The sequence below is a fragment of the Bos taurus genome, chromosome 5 (genome assembly GCF_002263795.3).
Source record: "Bos taurus isolate L1 Dominette 01449 registration number 42190680 breed Hereford chromosome 5, ARS-UCD2.0, whole genome shotgun sequence".
Classification (NCBI taxonomy): Eukaryota; Metazoa; Chordata; class Mammalia; order Artiodactyla; family Bovidae; genus Bos; species Bos taurus.
In genome coordinates this window covers 34,982,444-34,994,613 of record NC_037332.1, presented here as the reverse complement: position 1 = coordinate 34,994,613, position 12,170 = coordinate 34,982,444, and the positions used below count along the sequence as shown (strand labels likewise).

General features: G+C 38.5%; 1 protein-coding gene and 1 pseudogene across 3 annotated transcripts in view; both read left to right on the top strand.

Annotated features, from left to right (window-relative positions):
* Positions 1-12,170, top strand: part of ANO6 (anoctamin 6) — a 234,919-nt gene that overhangs the window by 115,599 nt on the left and 107,150 nt on the right. The gene's annotated exons all lie outside the window — the stretch shown is intronic.
* On the top strand, positions 1,022-2,246 carry LOC784769 (mitochondrial fission factor-like; annotated as a pseudogene).

Genomic DNA, 12,170 nt, shown 5'->3' with positions numbered 1-12,170 from the left:
GGGAGTCAGTTTACCATGTGGTTGCCCCTCTCTCCATCTTTCCCACCACTTCTCTGCCTTCCCACTATCTGCTCCTCTCTCACCCAAGCCCCTCCTGTCTGTCCCATGTCCTCAGAGCTCACCCAAACTCACCTGCTCTTCTCACTCACTTCCTCAGATTCGATTATAAGCTCTGTGTTAACACCTCCCAAGTTTATACTTGCAGCCTCAGCTCTCTCTCAACCCCAGACCCGTGGCATCTCCACTTGAAAATATTACTGATTCATAATCTTCCCTCTCTAATTGTATTTCTCTTCCAGCTTTTTGAATTTTGGTAAAAGTAATCTCCATCCTTTCAGCCACTTGGGCTGGAAACCTCAGAATCTTCCCAGCCCCTTATGTCTGACCTGCTGATTCAGCCTGTCCCTGTCTTATTGCCCCCCTCAGAAGCATTGCCACCTCTCTTCCCGGGACTCACACAGTCCCTCTGTGCACACTTCTGCCATCCATGATCTACTTTCTGAGCAGTTTGTCTAAAAAGAGAAAACACATCAATTTGTTTCTTCTGTAATGTGTAATAAAATTTTCCTCCTGATGCTTTAGCTATCATATTACTAAATGTCATAGGATAAAGGGTTAATTAATTTCAGTTGATTTATTTAATAATATTTATGCATTTAATATTTCTATAACCCTGTAAAATAGATACAATTGAAAAATTTCACTGAAATATCCCTTGGGGCATATATTCCAGTGAGAGAGACAGACATTAATCAAATAATTACACAATTAAAATTGTGAGGTGACATTTAAAGATGAATATAAGGTGCTCTGAGAGAAAGTCAGAGAGAGACCCAAGCTACAAGGAAGGTCAGGAAAGGGCTCCATGAAGAGTCAGAAATCGTGGAGAGGGAGAGAAGGAAATTTAGGAGATGGAAACTACAGGTGCAGAGATAGGGGAAAATACTTGTATGGAACAACATAGTCATTCAAAATGTCATTGAGGGTTTTCTTTCCCCCCTGGCTGCGTGCGTCTCCGGCCGGTGATTTGCCCGGGCGCCTCCGTGCGCTCGGCCGATGGCCTCTGAGACCGCCCACCCGAGCACCCCAGGAGCCGGCGGACCCTCCAGCGGGCCCAGGGGGACAAAAGTGGCTCTAAATCCAGCACGTGCATACTGAGGCAAGTTAATGGATTTAATATGAAGCACAGAAGCAAATAATGCCAAAGAGCAAGAAGTAATTGGTACACATTTAGTGAGTGGGGCAGCCTTTTCTTCTCCCACTGCTGCTGAGATGGTGGAAATTAGTCGAATTCAGTATGAAATGGAATACACCGAAGGTATTAGTCAGCGAATGAGGGTCCCAGAAAAATTAAAGGTAGCACCACCAAATGCTGACCTGGAACAAGGATTTCAAGAAGGAGTTTCAAATGCTAATGTGATTATGCAAATTCCAGAGAGAATTGTGGTAGCAGGAAATAATGAAGACATTCCATTTTCAAGACCAGCAGATCTTGACCTTATACAGTCAAATAACTCCCTTTAAGCCTCTGGCTCTAAAAACACCACCTCGTGTGCTTACGCTGAGTGAAAGACCGCTAGATTTTCTGGATTTAGAAAGACCTGCTCCAACCCCTCAAAATGATGAAATCCGTGCAGTTGGCAGGCTAAAAGGAGAACGCTCTATGAGTGAAAATGCTCTTCGCCAAAATGGACAGCTGGTCAAAACTGACTCCATTCCTGTGTCACGTGGTGGGTCTGCTGCCACCACTTCTCATCCTCATCATGACAACGTCAGGTATGGCATTTCAAATATAGATGCAATGATTGAAGGAACTTCAGAAGACATGACGGTTGTAGATGCAGCTTGATTAAGACGACAGAGAAACTAAATAGACGTCTACAACTTCTGAAAGAGGAGAACAAAGAATGGGCTGAAAGAGAAATGGTCATGTATTCAATTACTGTAGCATTCTGGCGGCTTAATAGCTGGCTCTGGTTTCGCCGCTAGAGGTAACCTCAGCTCTCAGAAATTGTCTCAACAGCTGGAAATATAAAGAATTTGCAAACTTCAAAAAAAAAAAAATGTCAATAAGGGTTAACATTAGTGAGAATTTCCTGGAGATCCAGCTGTTAGGACTCTGCACTTTCATTGCCACAGGGACACAGTTTCAGTCCCTGGTTGGGGAACTAAGATCACACAAGCGACATGGTAAGGCCAAAAACAAGCAAACAAACGAAAACATGTTAATGGAATATAGTAGCTGACAACTGCATTGGGATAGAGCATAATCTTAAATTTTCCAGACCACCTGGAACAGCCTTTGGAAACTGACAAGGCAGAACCTTGTCTATTAAACACTTTGACTTGAATATGTTATCTCAAGGCAATTCAGCAAGTATCTGTTGGCTTACTTTCCTAGTTGTTATAGGTTAAAAACAGTTCTTTTCCTTCACATTATAATCCAATTAAAATTATAGTATGTATACATAAAAATAGGTGGCATTATACTGTATATGGGTTTCCCTTGTGGCTCAGCTGGTAAAGAATCTGCCTGCAATGCGGGAGACCTGGGTTTGGTCCCTTGGTTGGGAAGATCCCCTGGAGAAAGGAAAGGCTATCTACTCCAGTACTCTGGCCTGGAGAATTCCATGGACTGTATAGTCCATGGGGTCGCCAAGTCGGACATGACTGAGCGACTTCACATACTCTATATGGTATCATACTGTTACAATTTATATAATCTAAAATTAAAAGCCAGAATGAATGCTATAGAACAGTAGTTCTAAACTTTTTATATTCTTATACTTTACGCTGTTAATAAAATATTGACCCCCAAGAGCATCTTTAACATGGATATATCTATCTGTATTAAATAACTGATAGTATTAGAACTGAAAAAAATAATTAAACAATCCATAAGAAACTCAAAATATGAAAATTTTTTACATATGAAAATATTTTATGAAATTGACTTTTCTAAAACAAAAATTAGCAAGAAGAGTGGCATTATTTTGCATATTTTACAGATCTCTTTAAGAGAAGACAGCTGTTTCTTCTATTTGAGGCTTTTAACTTTAGTTAAAAGTTGCAATATGTTGTTTTGGTTGAAGTATATGACATAGATGCAGCCTTACAGAGATAGGTAGGTAGAAAAGAGTATTTTAAAGCCTTTTTAGGTCAATGTCAATATTCTTCTTTGATGCCACATTAAAATTCAATAAATAGTAGTTCTTAAACATTGCATATAATATGGAATGCAAAACCATTTCAGTGAGCTTTTGTGTGTTAAAAGCCTGTCTTGCATCTCTCTTATATGCCTGTTGTCCTTCTGCATTACCTCTTTGGAAAAATGCCTGTTCTTTTCTTCTGCCCATTTTTTAAATTGGATTGTTTGTTTTTTGATGTTGAGTTGTATGAGCGTTTGTATATATTGATTATTAATGCCTTATCAGTCATATCAATTGCAAACATCTTCTCCTGTTCAGCAGGTTGTCCTTGGCAAAGCTTTTAAGTGTAACTCAGCCTCATTTGTTTATTTTTGCTTTTGTTTCCTTTGCTTTAGAATATGGGTCCAAAAAGATATTGCTGCAACTTACTTCATAGAGTATTCTGACTGTATTTTCCTCTAGGAGTTTGATAGTATCCAGGCTTACATTTAGGTCTTTAGTCCATATTGAGTTATTTTTGTGTGGGGGGTTAAAGAATGTTCTAATTTCATTAGTTTACGAGTAGCTGCCTAGGCACAGAAAAAGATGCTCAACATCACTATTCATCAGGGATCAAATCAAACCTTCAGTGAAATCACCTCACACCTGTCAGAATGGCTGTCATCAAAAAAAATAAAATAAAATAAAATAAAGGAATACAAATGTGGGGAAGGATATGAGAAAGGGAACTCTCCTGTCTTATTGGTGGGAGCAGCCACTGTGGAAAAGAGTATGGAGGTTTGTCAAAAAACTAAAAGTTACTATATAACCCAACAATTCCATTCCTGGGTATAGACCTGAAAGCAACAAAAACACTAATTTGAAAAGATGCATCCACCCCGATGTTTACAGCAACATTAATTACAATTGCTAAGGCATAGTAGCAACCTGGATGGACTTGGATGGTATTTGGCTAAAGTGAAGTAAGTCAGACAGACAAAGACAAATACTGTATGATATTACTTATGTGTGGAATCTAAAAAATACAGCAAATTAGTGAATAAAAGAAAAAGAAGCAGATTCATAGAGAGTACAAACTAGTTGTTACCAGTGGTGAGAGAGAAGGGAGGATGGCTAATATAGGGGTGGGAGGTGAAGTCTGTCTTGCATTTTGATTGAATCTTTATCCAAGCATGATTTTATTATTGTGCATTGGGCAGTTGGAAAATATTGGTTCATTGAATTAACTAACTTTTACAAATTTTGATCCATTTCATGATATCCATTTTATGATATAAAATATTTTAAAAAATATCTCCAATCTCCATTTCATCAATCTCATAAGAAAATCCATTAAATATTGGGAACCTGTCAAGTTCCCAGTGGCAAATACAAGTTGTCTTAAATTCTAATACGTTAATTGCTCAAAAGCGTGAATTTTATCATTAGCAACAAATATTGTCAGCTGTTTTCCTTGAAATGACAGTTGCGCTTTGTTCATTTTAGGGAAAATATCTGCCAAACACTTAAGCTTGATAACTGCGTTTTGTGTCAGTTGTCTGTCAAGTGAAAGTAGGGTCTGTGGAAAAAACCGACAACTCAAAAATTGCTCGGCAATTTTCCTGAAGACCACCATCATACTTTGATGCACAGCAGGAGTGCTTTCTGAGTACCTCCATTTCTTTACAGAATATTAAAAACCCAGGTACTCAAGGGTCAAGGTTTCATAAAGTTAGTAATTGTTTCAGCTTCATGAAGAACATTCCTAAGTGAAGTGATTCACAAATAGAGAACAAACAAGTGGTTACCAGTGGGGAGAGAGAAGGGAGGATGGCTAATACAGGGGTGAGAGGGGAGTCTGTCCTGCAGACTGTGAGTTGGTGGTGAAGAGCACGATGATGACTTGCACGCTTTGGTGCCACTACTGAGATGTGCTACGGTGCTGGTTTTTGTACCGTCATTGTAGATGTTAACACAATGAGAATAAGAAATAACATTTTAGTATTGTATAAAAATGCTTGTGACCTCATGGGCCCCCTCAAAGGATTTCAGGAATCCCCAGAGGTCCACAGAACCCACATCCATTGGCATGGACAGTAGTCTGGTGCCGGAGAAAGAAACATGAAGCCAGTTGTTAGAAATAGGCTTCGTGAGAGAAGAACTGAGCTACACCTTTGAGGAAAATTAGGATTTGGATCAGTGGAAAGAAGCATGGAAGGGGTTTCCAGAGGGGAAATCATGTGAGCAGAGGAGGAGAGACAGAAAGCAGCATGATACAGTCAAGGTCTGACGAGAAAGCACGGTTGGGTTGGAGGGTTAGGAATGGAGAGGGACAATAAATACAATGTGAGATGAATCAGATTAGGAGAGATCTGAATACCTATCTGAAAAGTTTGCACTTTCTCCAGAGGACGTTGTAGGTAACAAGGTTTTTGAATCTGTGATTTGAATGTGTTGATTCAGGAACATCCATATAGTGACAGTGTATAAATTGAATTGGCAGACAAGACAACTGGATACTAGGAGATGAATTGGGATATTCATTGTCATCTAGTTAGCGAAGGTCAAGAGCATGGGCGAGGGTGATGGTAATAGATGAAACTAAGTGAAATGCAGACTAATGGCTTCAAAAGTAGAAGCAATATGAGAACTAAGGACAAAAAAGTCAAAAGGTTACCAGTATATTGTATTTTATAACCCCAGTTCCTTGCCAAGGACATTGTTAGGAAAATGGATAAAAAGTGGGTGTTTCTGTGTAAGATCATACATGAAGCTTTCTCCTCCCTGAAAAATCAGAATGCTTCCTTTTTTCTGATAACAAGGACTGTATCACTGAACACACTTCCTTCTTGCTCTGCTGCCAGGAGGCCTTGTGCCAGTCTCCTGTTAAAATCACAACAATTAAAATTGTTCCTGTGGTTAGCATTTCTTCCTCCTATGTTCGATAGCCCTGATTCTCCATCTATATTTATTTATTTGTTTTTTATTAAGGTATGCTGCTGCTGCTAAGTCGCCTCAGTCGTGTCTGACTCTGTGTGACCCCATAGACAGCAGCCCACGAGGCTCCTCTGTCCCTGGGATTCTCCAGGCAAGAATACTGGAGTGGGTTGCCATTTCCTTCTCCAGTGTATGAAAGTGAAAAGTGAAAGTGAAGTCGCTCAGTCGTTCCCGACTCTTAGTGACCATGGACTACAGCCTACAAGGCTCCTCCGTCCATGGGATTTTCCAGGCAAGAGTACTGGAGTGGGGTGCCATTGCCTTCTCCGATATTAAGGTATAGTTGATGTATATAATATTATATATTAGAGGTATGCAACACAGTGTTCATAATTTTTAAAGGTTATACTCCGTTTACAGATACTGGCTATATTCCCTGTGTTTACAGTATTCCCTTGTAGCTTGTTTATTTTATACATAGTAGTTTGTACCTCTTAATCCCCTACCTCTTTCTTGCCTCCCTGCCTTCCTTCTCCCCTGTGGTAACCATTTAGTTTGTTCTCTGTGAGTGACTCTCTTTTTTTGTCGTATTCACTGCTGTGTTCAATTGTTAAGTCGTGTCTGACTCTTTGCGACCCCATGGACTGCAGCATGCCAGGCATCCCTGTCCTTTACTATTTCCCAGAGTTTGCTCAACTATCTCATCTTCTGTTGCCCCTTTCTCTTTCTACCCTCAATCTTTTCCAGCATCAGGATTTTTTTTCCAGTGAGTCAGCTCTATGTGTCAGGTGTCCAAAGGATTGGAGCTACAGCTTCATTATCAGTCCTTCCAATGAATATTCGGGGTTGATTTCCTTTAGGATTAACTGGTTTGATCTCTTTGCTGTCCGAGGGACTCTCAATAGTCTTCTCCAGCCCCACAGTTTGAAAGCATCAAATTGTTTCTTTGACTATATGAACCTTTGTTAGCAAAGTGATGTCTTTGCTTTTTAATATGCTCTCTAGGTTTGTCATAGCTTTTCTTCCAAGGAGCAAGTGTCTTTTAACTTCATGGCTGCAGTCACCATCTGCAGTGATTTTGGACCCCAAGAAAATACAATCTGCCACTGTTTCCATTGTTTCCCCATTTATTTGCCGTGAAGTGACGGGACCAGATAGAGATGATCTTAGTTTTTTGAATGTTGAATTTTAAGCCAACTTTTTCACTTTCCTCTTTTCACCCTCATCAAGAGGCTCTTTAGTTCCTCTTTGCTTTCTGCCAGTATGGTGATATCATCTGTCTATCTGAAGTTGCTGATATCTCTCCCAGCAGTCTTGATTCCAACTTGTGATACATCCAGCCCAGCATTTTGCATGATGTACTCTTCATAAATTAAATAAATGGGTGACAATATACAGCGTAACATACTCCTTTCCCAATTTTGAATCAGTCAGTTTTTGCATATCTGGTTCTAACTGTTGTTTTTTGACCTGCTTACAGGTTTCTCAGTAGACAGGTAAGGTGGTCTAGTAGTCTCATCTCTTTAAGAATTTTCCACAGTTTGTTGTGAGTCACACAGTCAAAGGCTTTAGCATAGTCAATAAAGCAGACGTAGATGTTTTACTGGAATTCTCTTGCTTTTTCTATGATCCAGTGGATGTTGGCAATTTGGTCCTGTTTTATTTTTAGAGTCCACATATAAGTGATAGCATACAGCGTTAGTCTTTTTCTGTCTGACTTATTTCACTTAGCATGATGCTCTCTTCAGTCCATCCATGTTGTTGTAGATGGAGGAATTTCTTTTTTTTTTATTTTTCATCTCTGTCTCTATTTACAATTCATTAATCTTACTATTTTCATTCTGTTTGATGCCAGATATCATAGGACCTCTTTTGAAAGAGATTGGGATAAGAGGAGTAATATATGTTAACTCTACCATATTTTATTCATTTCTGGGATGGATCCCTTTGTTTCAGTCACAGTTTACTCAGAATCTGAAGAAAGCTAAAAAGCCTCTGACATCCAAAACCAAAGCACCACGGCCATTTCAAAGAAAGTCAACAAATTTGGTTAATCTGGTTGCCCAAAGCAGATAGAAGCAGTATATCTATGATAGCAGTATATCACTATCATAAAGGAGTAGTGGAATACCTATTAAAAACTGGTAAATTCATAACAAAAGAAGAGACTTTGTAATCTGAGTGGTAGCAGAGAGAAACAGCAAGATGCAGGTGAAAGTTCATAATGACTGTAAAGTATGTGAATGCACTTAACATAATCAATTAAGTAGTCAATAAAGAACTATTTCATGTTAAGTAAAGAACACCAAGATCTCACATTTATTGAGCTTTTACTGTGTTCTGGGCTCTGTGTAGTTGCTTTACATGCACATCTCACTTAATCTTCCTAAGAACCCTGAATTTCTTTCTATGATTTCCCCCCTTTTTACAGGTAAATAAATTCAGTTTAAAGAGATAAAGTATATACACAGAGGCACACAGCTAGCTAGCTGTATATAGTTGAGTTGCGATTTGAACCGAGCTCTGCCAGATACCACAACCCATGTTTTTTATTTTTAATTGAAGCTCTCTCTCCATTTTTACCTCCTTACTTATAATGTAGTAGTAGTAATAGTAGTTGTGTGCAGTGTCCTCTCTAAAGATCAGAAATGTTATGTACTACATTTGGGGAAATTTTGAGCACAAAAGGTTAAAGTAACCTTTTAATTGGTGTAAAGTTCATCTGAATACTCATTTCCTCAGAACACTTTATTTCTTAAGACTTCCCAATAACTGATTGGGAGGAGGATTTTTTAAGGTGTTATTTATTATTTGTAGTCAATTAATAGATTTTTGTGCCATTGTTTTAAATGAGTCACTTGGGTTTTTTAACTTTGTTTTGGAAACATCTCTGCATCCTCATTTTGATGCCACGAAGAGCAGCCATTCTTGTAAACTGCGTCTTGAGTTACAACCGAAAAAATACTATCTTTATAAAGCATTAACCAGCTGACAGGAGTTGGCACCGTCCTTGCTTTGCTGGGCACCAGATGCTCTGATTTGTTTTTCTTCCTCTCGCTATGAATGAGGTTGCAAACATCGGTTCCCAGAGAGATGGTCTGAGAAGATTATGCCCAAGGCACATGTTATGACATGGGGATATAACAGTCCAATAGGGGAGTCATAGTGGAAGACAGGACGCTTGTGCTGCAAACCCTAAGCAGCCAAAAATAACTCAGGGCAGTTCTTAGACGGCGCAGGGGAATCTCCTGTGGAAGATAAAGAGCTCTCTGGGAATGATGGGTTGTCATTTTGAGGGAGTCTGCAGAAGAATTACATGTGAACCTAGTGAGATGAACACCTGTTGCCTTACTTACGCCCTCAGTTACACCTTATGTATCTTCTTCAGCTCAAAAATCTGAAGAACAGTATCTTGAAACTCCCTTTTCTGTTTATTCTCAGATCATATTCACATTTTATGAGATAGGCTTTCATTCAAAAGCATGAAATATCAGTGGTAACCCAGGTCCCATGCAATTCACGTTACTGAGAAAAGAGGGGGCAGTTCACAACTGTGGATTTGGTGTATTAATTAGCCTAACAGTTAATATTTCTGAGTCATAACCACTTAATTTTCCAAAAACTGAAATTAAGTATGCTATTGAAATCAGATTAATTAAGAGTAACTAGAGAGTAAGCGGTGGAAAACCTATGGTAATAAAGTCAAGCTAAAATTATTGTTAAGTCGAAGGATCTTAAAATTGTAGATGGGATAGTGTGCTAGTCCATTAAGTCATGAAGGATTTGGTTATAGCAATATTATTTTTGTTCTGATTCCAGAGTATGAGATTGGGAGCTATTTCTTAAAGATCAAAAAATGTCATTTAGGACAGCCATCATGCCTGCATCGAAAATCTATTGCATAATCTTCCTTGAGAGGTGACATGAACTGAAAATGTTAGTAGGTTCAAAAAAGTTTAAGATAATTGGAATGCTGTTAAATCTATAATAGAATAGTAAAACTTAGGGGATATCAAATTAGAGGTCAGCCTCCAGGAAGATAATCATTCTCTTAAAAATGTCCTATTGCACACACTTGTCTTGTTTCATCATATCCATCATTTTATCATTCCTGACTTTATTGGGAATATCTTATAGCTTAATCTCACCCACATTCCTTTCTCTAATGTTACCACTACTGGATGAGAACAGTGCAAGCAGATGATGGCTTCTTCTGGAAAAGGGGAAGTATGAAAACAGCCACTCCAGACTTTTTCACATTTTCCCTCTTCTTTTCCTTTTCTTCCTTTTCCTTTCTTTTTTCCTCTTGTTTTCTGCAGATCACCTTTAAGGATGGCTAAGCAAAAGTTATAAAAATGGTGGACTGCCTGTGGGGAAACAGGAAAGCAAAACAAGTTTGAAATCGTGCTAACGCAAATCCCAACCCCAACTGCAACTGTGGGTATAAGGAAAAGTTAACTCAGAGTCCCTCCGCTCTGGGAAGGCTCCTAAACTAATAAGCATCTTCCCACTGTGGAAAGCTTATTATCTGCTTTGGTTGCTTAACTCCTTTTAAGGAAGCTTTATTGTAAATGTCATGTCATAGTTCTATTTTCATATTTCCTCTAGCCTGGTTCATAAATTTTAAGAATGTAATATTTAAAAACATAGGGAACTCTGTTTGCTAAAACTACTGCTTCCTTGGCAGAGGCTAGAGGGAAATATTGAACCACAGTTATGCCTGAGGCATTATGCCTCCACCCTCATCCTGTGTTTGAAACGTGATGTTCTAATAATAGAACTCCAGAGTTTATTTTAACACAGGCAAACAAAGGCAAAATACATAGACCAAACTAGGGAGCTATCGGCATTGAACGTTCCTTTATCAATATAACAACAAAAAAAGAAACGGCAGCAGTAGCAGCATTTTCATGGCAAAATCTAATATTATTTATAAATGAACTACATATATTTCTGATGGGAAATGACTGAAAGTAGTCAATTGTACTATTTGGAAACTATAGCCATTTACAAATATAAAATAGCAAGTCTTTTTTTTTTGTTTTTAAGAATTTGTGCATCAGTTTTTAACCAGCAACAGAAATCATTTGTAAACTAAATAAGCAGTAAGTTCTATATTCTAAAGAAATATGAGTCAAAATATATCCTCATATTTGGTAGTTGCATAGGAGGCGTATAAACTGTAATGGAAAGTGTGTCCAGGGGGCAGTGACCTTCTCAAACTACTCTCACACATTCCAGTTAAATGTCTACATTTCAGAAAACACATCAGCATTGTTGAGGACAGAGTTGGTGGACAGCGCCCTAGAGTCTTTCTCTCTTTTTCTTTTGGGAAGTAACTATATGGTCTGCTTCTGTATTAGCATTTACTTACAGTGTGGTCTTTAGAATCTCATGAGTAAAAACCAAGATAACCTACTGGAAAGGGATTAAATAATAAGATAGTTAGGTCAAGAATGTGTTATAAATAATAAGATAGTTCAGTTAGGTCAAGAATGTGTGTGTGTGTGTGTGTGTGTATGTCAACGCACTCAGTCATGTGACTCTTTGTAATCCCATGGACTCTAGGCCACCACACTCCTCTGTCCATGGAATTTTCCAGGCAAGAATACTGGAGTGGGTTGCCATTTCCTACTCCAGGGGATCTTCCTAACCCAGGGATCAAACCCACATTTCTTGTGTCTTCTGCATTGGCAGGCAGATTCTTTACCGCTGCACCACCTAGGAAGCCCAAGTTGAAAGTAGTAATTGACATTTCAGAAAAGCAGTAATTCAGTTGGGCAGTACCCACAAAAATGTTAGTGCTCTCTAATTAAAAGGTGAAAATGAATTTTTTTTTTTTTTTTTTTTTACTATCATGGGAAAAGTGAGAAAGAATGAAATCCAGTGAGGGAAAGGCACTTCATACTCTACTGGTGGAAGTGTTCATTTTTATAAATATTTTGGATGATGGTTTGGCAACATATATATCAAAAAACTTCCAAAACTTAAAATCTTGTAGAATTTAGCCTAAGGAAATAGTGATTGAACATGTACACAGATATATATGTACAAAGATGCTCCTTGCAGCAGTTTATGAAAGCAACAGATTGGAAGCAGCTTATA